The sequence below is a fragment of the Macrosteles quadrilineatus genome, unplaced genomic scaffold (genome assembly GCF_028750875.1).
Source record: "Macrosteles quadrilineatus isolate MER2022 unplaced genomic scaffold, UCM_ALF_1.0 Scaffold_3__2_contigs__length_128488019, whole genome shotgun sequence".
In the NCBI taxonomy this organism is placed as follows: domain Eukaryota; kingdom Metazoa; phylum Arthropoda; class Insecta; order Hemiptera; family Cicadellidae; genus Macrosteles; species Macrosteles quadrilineatus.
The window spans coordinates 81,452,547-81,462,538 of NW_026542596.1; the positions used below are offsets into that span (position 1 = coordinate 81,452,547).

At 35.9% G+C, this 9,992-nt stretch overlaps 1 long non-coding RNA gene across 2 annotated transcripts; it reads right to left on the reverse strand.

Annotated features, from left to right (window-relative positions):
- Nucleotides 1-4,165: 4,165 nt before the first annotated feature.
- On the reverse strand, nucleotides 4,166-7,960 carry LOC128990470 (uncharacterized). Of its 2 annotated transcripts, none has more exons than XR_008490529.1 (4): nucleotides 7,848-7,960; nucleotides 6,718-6,938; nucleotides 5,027-5,165; nucleotides 4,166-4,478 (listed from the first exon to the last, which is right to left on the reverse strand). It is a non-coding gene; the product is annotated as an uncharacterized LOC128990470 (long non-coding RNA). The 2 variants fall into 2 exon arrangements; XR_008490530.1 differs by having other exon boundaries at nucleotides 7,890-7,958.
- Between the last annotated feature and the right edge of the window lie 2,032 nt (nucleotides 7,961-9,992).

Genomic DNA, 9,992 nt, shown 5'->3' on the forward strand with positions numbered 1-9,992 from the left:
TACTAAAGCGAAACACAGTGGATGGCTGTCATGCATTCCTCTGAAAAAACTTAACTTAGATCTTTCTCCACTGGAGTTCAGAGATGCTCTTGCATTAAGATATGGGAAAACTCCTATACACCTATCCACTCTTCATGTGATGGCTGTGGCAAAAACTTCAATATGGAACATCCCCTTAAATGTTGTACAGGTGGTTTGATAATAAGAAGACATAATGAGGTAAGGGATACCCTTGGAAGCTTGATGGAGCTAGCATGGGGAAACTGTGTTCGAGAACCAATGATCTCTGAGCAAGGGTCATTTGATACTGCAGCACTAAAAGCAGACTTGGCTTGTAGGGGTGTATGGGAGGTTCAGACGGAAGCATTATTCGATGTACGTGTCGTTGACACTGATGCTCCATCGTACTTGAACCTCCCATACAAAAAAGTGTTGAAGAATGCAGAAAGAGAGAAGAGCAAATAATATTTAACAATAACAGAAACCAGAAATGCATCTTCTACCCCACTAGTCACGTCTGTGGACGTAATGCTGGGCAAAGAGTTTCAGACCTTGCTCAGAGCAATGGCAGAACGCCTAACAGAAAAATGGAAGAAACCTTTTTGTGCACGTTAAGGGCCAGCAGCATGTGTCTAAGGAGGACAAGGAAGAAGTGGAGGACCCTTAGAGAGTTTGAAGATGGGGCTGGAGTACCAGTTATTTATTAATTTAAATAGCAAATGTTTTATTATTTTTCCATATCAAAATTGTGAATTATATTATTTAGTATAAAAAAAAAAAATACATATGACATAAATTAATTGATATATTTACATTCTTTCAAAATGTAAACATGGAAAATTTGGAAGGCCATGGGGCGTAGCCCAAGGGAAATGTGAAATTAAATGATATAATATTGCATTGTCATCCATTTGGGGAGCTATGTTTCAAATTTAAAGTCTCTAGCTCATCGGGAACTTTGTTTAAAATTAATATCAAAATTTGTAGGAAAGCGACTACCGAGCTAATAAAAACAAGCCCATGCCCATGGGGCGTAGCACAAGGGAAATATGAAAATTAAATAATATTGCATTGTCATCCATTTGTGAGCTATGTTTCAAGTTTCAAGTCTCTATAGCTCATTGGGAACTTAGTATAAAATTGATTGCAAAATTTGTACCAGACAAGAAAGCGAGCTAATATAAAGGTTTTAATATATAATTCTGAGCAATTTACAGACAAAACTCTAATTTTATTTATGCACATTTATTGTTTGTTTGTTTACTCTATTACTGAATTATTAATTATAATTATGAATCTTTGATTCTCAATTCAATTCTCATTACTGTATAGATGTTTGCATTACCACAAAGTTATTGGTTTTTGTTCTGTCACACTGTTCAATGCAAACACAAGGTTGCCTGCATATTCCAACCATGGTAAGTGTGTGTAACTTATTCAGTTATAGGCTAGTTTGACTAGCCAGAAAACCGGGCTGACACTAACAATGACAGGTTTTTTTCTTTCCTGACCCTATTTTCACAAGGTCAGTTTGTGTGATGTATTTTCCAGGGTGGCTATTTCAGTGACATCCATATCCATGTTAATCAGACACAAGAACAAACACTGAAAATCTTCAAAAATATTGTTCAAAATGGTTCTTTGTGCTGGAAATATATAAACACCTTACCTACCCTATGTTAAAAAAATCTAAAATCTTATAACTCATTGAGCGAAGCTCTTATACGTCGACTCTTATGCATTTCATTTCGTAATATGCAATCTCCTCCTAGACGGCTGAAGTAATCATTTTCAAATTTTGCATGGTGATAAAGACCATATATCGGTGAGTGCTAACAACTATATGGCGTTAAAAAAACTCTCTAAGGAATCCCCCCCACTGGCTCTAAAAATTTGTATGTAATCTTTATGGACGCAGTATTTGACACAAAAACAAAGACACAAGATCAGCTGTTGACTTATTAAAGGACTTAACTGAAACGGCTACTTTAAAAGGTCGTAGGTAAAAGGAATTACTGTTATCACCGATATTAGAACAGAAACAGTATGGTTCATAAACATAAAAAATGATGTCACTAGCTTTTTATTATAATAATAGTTGTTTTATTACAAATCCAGTTATTTTATTATAATAAACCTTTCAATTGGAAGTCAACTATACTTTTTATACTAAATAAATTGTTGTTAATTTAATTCCCTCATCAGTAGATTGAAATATATATAAAAATAGTCACACAATGTCCACAAAATGTCAATATCAAGCAGCTGATTCGAATCCTACCTGGTGTTTTCTAGTTATGTTTAATTTTTTTACTCCTATTATGGATACTATAATAAAAAGTGTTCCAATAGTTACATGAATAACGAAATCCGGTTCTTATAAAAAAAAGTTTACCCATAAATTGAACTAGGTATATGTTGCTTGAAATCGAGCAATCGCAAAGAAGTACATAAAGGAGTTATTTAAAAACAAATAACTTGTTTAAAAACAAATATAATTTATAAATTCCGATGAGTCTAAAAGAGTCAACTCAAAGATTACGTAACTAATGATAATACTCACAATGTAACTTACCAGTTCAACATAATCAACATTTCTTGTAAATAATTTATCATGTTTCAAAAGCTGATCTGGCTTTAGCATGGTGGAAGGAAAAAAACCTAGGTGTGCTATTCCCGTCATATTCTGATGTCACTTGGATTGCAAACAAAAGATCACCTGATTATAACTGTCAAATTAGTATATGTATTTGTTTTGATTTGGTTGTTATTGTTTTTATAAAAAAACATTAACAATCAAATCAAAACAATTACATACTAATTTGACAGTTACAATCAGGTGATCTTTTGTTTGCAATCCAAGTGACTTCAGAATATGACGGGAATAGCACACCTATGTTTTTTCCTTCCACCATAGGCTTTTAGTGTGTTGTAGAAATGTTTCCCACTTATAGCCACAATAGGTTGTCCATGTTGGTCTTTGTCAATGATAATGTAGTTTGTATCACCCATTGTCGCCAGTACGTTTACAAATTTCAGTCTTTATTTTAATAGCACCAAATAACCATTAACTACCTGATTTTCTGCATAACCTCTCTGTCACAATTTTACAATTAACATATGTTTTTCTTCTCACTTTAAATTTCTGACAACAGCTGGAGTTTCATAACAATATTTGTTTCCCATGTTAATCTTATGGAGAAATACAAAACTTTAAAGGGCCCCAGGTCCTCACTCTCTAATTATTTCCCTAAAAAGAAAGTTTCTTGCACAACTTCACGTTATGCTCTTTCCAATGACACCAAAAAGATGTCAATCGGTTCAGTAATTTCGGAGAAGTAATTGTCACAAAAACCTGCTTGCTTAATATTTAATAAGTATAGATACAAAATTAGGTACATCAATCTCCTTAAAACCAAATCACAAATCCTTCAATCACTCAAAAGTCACAATAAATCATTAATAAAAACACAAACATAAGCTGTTATAAACTTTAGAATATTGCTATGCCTTTTTAATAGTGTGTCATCAAAATATATAAAAAAAACAACATTTCATTTCATATAATTTTATTCATTTCAGTACATCAATACAGGAATAGCGATCTATACTATATAAAGTTGGAAATGATTAATTTACCAAGTATCGAAATATAAGAAGGTTTCTACTGACTTATACAATCCCCGTCCATAGAACAGGCACCCTGCTAGTTAAATATCAAGATATCTCTTTTTACCCAAGACAAGGTCAGTTAGTGAAAGTAATCATTTTAACAAAGATAATAATAGTTATTTGTGCAACTAGTGAGCAAAGTGATAAATTGACTCACTCGAGAGAAATACTTACTCACGAGCTGTAGGCGAGTGAGGAATGTTTTCTCGAGTGAGGCAATTGCACTTTGCACTCGAGCTGCACATTATATTTTTCCTACAGTTACCATAAAACAAATAAATTGGTAAAGAAACGTAACATATTTTTACACAGAAGTGAACTTTTAATATGACATTTAATGATACAACAGTAAAACAGCTGACCAGCTGATTTACAGCCAGTGCTGCCAACGTATTTCGCGCACATACGACCTTGTCTGCATGTTAAGCGCTCACTATTTTGTGCCTTCACGTTGCAAATCTGGAGTGAGACAAAGTAATTAAAATGACACTGATGAGCGAATTGGCCACTTTGCTTTCTCAAATCAGTGAGAGAACATGTACATTGTTAGGTAACTGTAGGAAAACAGTATTTTTTTACCAGGCAGAAGTACAAACAAATATTAAAAATGTAAGAAAACATCTTCATAAAAACAATAAAATTATCTTAATTTAATAATCTAAATGAGAAAAAAAAATTAAATACTGATGTTTAAAATAAATGTTAAACTAATCAACATAATGGATCTAAACTGATTTGTCTCCACTTCTTCAGCCTCCTCTCCCCCAACCTCCATGCCTCCATCGCCATCCACCCTGTCATCAGGCCTGGATATAACAGAACAAAAATTAATATTAAAAACAGTATTCTGAACAGAACAAGAATCTTTTTATGCATACTTCTATCATTATTTAATGTACTCAGTGGCCTACTGAGGGGGGGGGGGTTTGCACCAGGCCCCACACCAACATAGGCCTCCAAATCAGGGCCGTATTCCCCTAACGGTGGACACTGCGATTGCCAAGGGCTTCGGCCTGGGAAGGGGACTCACTTGGGGCCTCAAAAGAATGCTTTTTCTCTTGGAAAATTTTCCCACAATCTGTTAGAATTAGGGGGTACAATAATCCAAGTTTGTCTTGTATTCTCATGATAGCCGAAAGCATCTGCAAAGATTGCGTGATCGAAATTTACGACTACCAGTGGGTAGTCGTAAAATATAGCCTACATTTCCTAAAAAACAAAAGCAAATTTTTGGGCACATCTCCAGTTAAAATGCTGGTTAAATACTAGTAATTCAGGAGGGTTATGCGACATAGGCTTGGGGACACGGCCCTGGATTTATAAGTATTAAATTTAAGTAAATGGCAAAACTTACCATTAGTTAGTTCTCTTCAATCTTAGTCTTTACTTCGCCCCATCCTCCATCTCCTCTTCCTCTGACACCTCTCCCCTGTATTCTCCAATGTCGGAGGATATTAATTACAACGCCCCCATTTTACTGGTAGGCTTCAGTTCTGTACAGAAATATTGCAAAAAATAGTGTTATACAAATACTTTGAGTCCAACAAATAATACAAGTCTGTACACTCCTTTCTATATTTGTGATATTCAAATAGGTACAGCTAATAGGAAAATGTTTGAGCAAATCTGGGTCAAGTTAGTACAAATATTATAATTTGTAACAATAATTTGGTTTAGACAAAATAAATTGGTTTAACACGTTCGCTACCACAATTATATAAAATTTACGTTCGCATAGACCAGCGACGCAATTGTGCGTCGACTCGTTTCTCACAATAGACCACCGACGCATATTTGCGTCAGCTGATCATATTGAAATAGACTAACGACACACACTTGCGTCGGTGTTCAATGTTATTAATCAGCGTATTTCTTAGCAACGGTCTATTTTAAAGCCCTGATTTTATCGTATCAGTCTAGAGGGATATCTGCCGCGAATGTGCGTGGCTTGGTCTGTGGATATGACGATTGGTTACGTCACACAACAGTTGGCAACATTGTTGTTTACATTGTGCATTCCGCGACATCTCAGAACAGATGTAAACGTTATAACCTTTGCAGTTTTGGCGAGTGTTTGGAGTTTCTTTATTTGTTTGAGTAAAAGCTTGAAACAACCAAATTTACAACGACGCTTAAACGTGCGTCGCCTGGTCTATTGAAACGAAAATGTAGGTAATCTTTTTATCTGGATTTTATTAAATAGACTGATCGAGACGCATATATGCGGCGTTTTAAAATTTGCTCAAAACGATAAATAAAAACAATATTTATTGCTTACTAATTCACTTAAGGTCAATATGAAGTCAATTAGTCCATTTAAACGATATTTCTCTTTTGGTCTGTTGGCAATGTTATTCCTATATCACTTGGTCTGTAAGCAACGTCATGATCATTCCTTTTGGTCTGTATGAGTGACCGGACCGACGCATATGAGCGTCGCTCGGTATCGAACGTGTTCAACATTAATTCTTTGTTATTTCCCAATTTGCAAAAATGCAAGCTCTAGCCTAATTAAGACATTTCCAAACAACATGTTTCGAGATGTAATCCAAATGCATTTTAAGTAGGGGCCTAGTTTTGAATGTTTATAAAAAAACTATAAATTTGCATAAAGATTAATTATCCTCCTACACATGAGAGAAATGTTTACGCACGAGCCGTAGGCGAGTGTGGAAAGTTTGTCGAGTGCAGCAATGGCAGTTTGCACTTGTGTTACACATTATATTTACCCTACAGTTACCATAAAACATATAAATAATTAGTTGTTCAAACTCTGTTCAACACAAAATGCAAATGATTCAGTTTGGATCAGTGTCTATGGTTGTCGATAATATGGAACCCACCCAAATATGGACAGTAGGCCTAGGACATAAAATGTTCTTTCCATTTATGATAATCCAACCTAGTATAACCGCCACAAAGCGCTGTATAGCCTATCTGTAGCCTCCGGATAACACTTACCAAAGTACCGATTTGAACTTTGAATAACTTAGTTAACAAACATAGCCTAGAATCTATCACAAAGGGGAAAGAATGTTGACTCACCTCACTTAAGTTATGGTTAGACCAAGGAACATTATCACGGCAGTATGGTAATTGCCTCCAGGGTCCACAACTCTGGTCTCTCTTTCTCTCTCATCTGCTGTGATGTCGATGGCAATGTCGTCCAGAAAGGTTAGTCCTCTTAACTTATTGGTTCAAGACAATATTTAAAATAGAGACCAATTTGGGTTCAGGTCAAATTACAGCCTTTGCTCCAGGATCATCTATAAAATTAACATTGATGTCATCAGCAATGAATGATATAATCCAAGTCTAGTCTTACACCAAATACAAACAGCTCTAGAATATTTTACAGCACTTAAGTTTACGTCCTACACTCATTCCAATGAATATATTTCTTTAATACTTTCTTTCTTATTACTTGGCGACCATACAAAGTAGGTATTTTAAGCCAAGTACGAATGGAAATGAGTGTAGGATCAGGATGAGTGGCGCGATCTTGTAGTCTTGTTAGTGACTAAGGCCGATATTCCTTAGACACAGCTGTTAATTAATAGCCCATACAGCTAATGGCAACTAAGGGACCTACAGTTTATAGTGGAATCCGAACCACATTATTGCCTTGGTCTATATACGAATTGGTCTAATTATCTGGATAGTACTGCGGATAGTCGTAGTACTCACTCAAGCGGACGTTAATCCACACCAGGGAGTATCGCATCCACAGTGCATGCCTATAAATATCCACAATTCGTGACCTCCTAGTAGCTGAAGCTGGATTACAGGACGACGCCACCCGTCCCAGTCATAGGCCTATTGATTATTTCATTCGATAAACTTAGGCCTATATCAATTTTGGGTAATGTTAGGGTGAAACCTAACCTAACTAACGGAATGAAATATTCAAAATATTAAATAGTCTAACTTATGTATTATCTTTCATTTGAATGAATAAAGGACATAAACTAAAGTGCAGCCGAATATTTTTACATAAACAAATTCTTAAAGTTGACACTGGGTCAATGGGAATAAGAGACAATCCTAATAGCCTAGGGATATGCCTATTCAAACATTTGCTACAATATTGCTTGATGATTCAGAATTAGCCTACGAATAAGCTGTATCTTAAGTTCTTGTTGGTGTCTTACTTTACCTTCTTGTTGGTGACTTACCTAAAGTGTCTGTTATCATGTTGATTAGCCTACATAACCTACCTATACAAATTATTTCACATTTTTTCCCTTAAAAACTATTGTTTGTAACACACGAGTCACCAATTTTCCTGTAAGCAAGGAAAGAAATAAAAAAAGATAAATATTTACAATATAAAAGTTAGGTTAATAATAACTTAACGCTTAGTCAAAATGGCCACATTATTCATTGTCCGTCGGAATTCGGAATTAAATATTGCGACTCGTGAGTTGAGTGAGGAACTGAACGATGAATTAGAACAACTCCTTTTCAAGAGTAGCTCCGAAGAACGGGAGCTTGTCGATATACTGGGACTATTTCAGTGTCGACATAGTGAAACTATTTCATTGTCGACAATATGGGATGTCGACAATTTGTGGTGTCGATCATTTGCGACGTCGGTTATTTGGGATGTCGGTTAAGTGGGAATATTCCAGTGTCGACAAACTGGGAATAATTCAGTTTCGATCAATTTCTACGGTTGTCGATATTATGGAACCCACCCGAATTTATGCTTGGCCGTAAACGTAGGCAAGCGTTTTAGTTCCGTTTCTTGTTAAATTTATTTCAAAACTTTTCAACCAAATTACACTGTCTGTTTTAATCATTGCTTGTCCTATGTATTGATATACATAGATTATAACAGCTCAGTGGTCTTATGTTACTATAACCAATAAGGCATAATATGCTGTAACCATGAGCATGGCATGAATCTATGACTACAGTCACTTAGACTTTTCTCTACTTTAGACTTTTCTCAGGTTTGTTTTCTCTACTATCATAGTACCATAGTACGATGGTACCGGAATGGGCACACGGGAGGGACTAAGGCTAAAAGTGTAGTGACGTCATATCTCTAGTGGCTAATGTCATCTAATGTCTACTCTTGAGGCCTGAGGCAACACGATTACCGTAACGAAACAATGAGTTTTCAGCGGCGTTCGTGGCATAGATAGTAGCGTATCGATTTGGTGTTCAAGAGGTTCCGGGTTCGAATCCCGCTGGTAGCATTAACTTTTTGTCAAAAAATTTTTATATCAGCAAGTTTGGTTGGTTAGGTTAGGTTATGACAGTTTAATTTTATGATACTAAATTTTAAAATTGATTTAATAATTAATTAAAAATTATAGGCCTAAGTAATCATTAATTAGATTTTTATCTTATACAGTTTTTATATTATCACTGGTTGGTTATGTTATGTTATGACAGTTTTATTTTAAAAACTCAAAATTTATTTTATAATTTTAAAACAATATTTTATAATTAAAAAGTTATTAATTTTTTCAAACTTAGCGGTTCTAGCGGCGAACGCTAACCCTACAAGATATGTTAGCCTTAGAGATGGGAATTACCGTTACTTTTGAGAAACGCGTTACACCGTTCCATTACAACTTGGTAACAGGTTACAGTAACCTGTTAATTTTGTAACCTGTTACCGGTCCGTTCCTCCCCCACCACACAGTGACATCCAGGTGACATCCCAGCCCCAGCTCGGCGGGCATGTATGTAACGAAATTCGCGCTGGGTGTTATTGCTCTACCCTGTTACTGGCCGTATGTTCGTTCTGGCTCGGCTGGGCTGTAACGTTATTATTCCAGCTTGGCGTTACTCTCTACGGGTGGTTTATTCGTTCCAGTTTGGCCGTAATGTAACGAAATTCTTGCTGGGTGTGCTCTACCATGTTACTGGACGTGTTCGTTCGTTTCGGCCCGGATGGGCTGTAATTCTAGCATGGGTGTTACCTAGCTGGACGTTTCGTTCCAGTTTTTCCATAATTATTGTTGGTGTTAATGTTGCCACACTATGTACAGTTCTCGTGTACGTTAAATTCCGGCTGGAATTTCTCACATTTTATTATTTTAAAGAATTTTTGTTGCTTTCAGGACTTTGATCCTGACGGAACCGGTACAGGAGATCAATTCATAAGCCAATGAGCGCAGCGTTACAAAAATAACAGGGTATTCTGAGTAACGTGTTATCTTGATAACAGGTTACAATTTATTAACAGTGTTATTTACCCTGTTACGTTAAATAACGCCCATCTCTAGTTAGCCTTAGTCCCTCCCGTGTGTCGCACCGCGATAGTACCTATCATACTGGTAAATAAATAGACAAAAATGCAGACG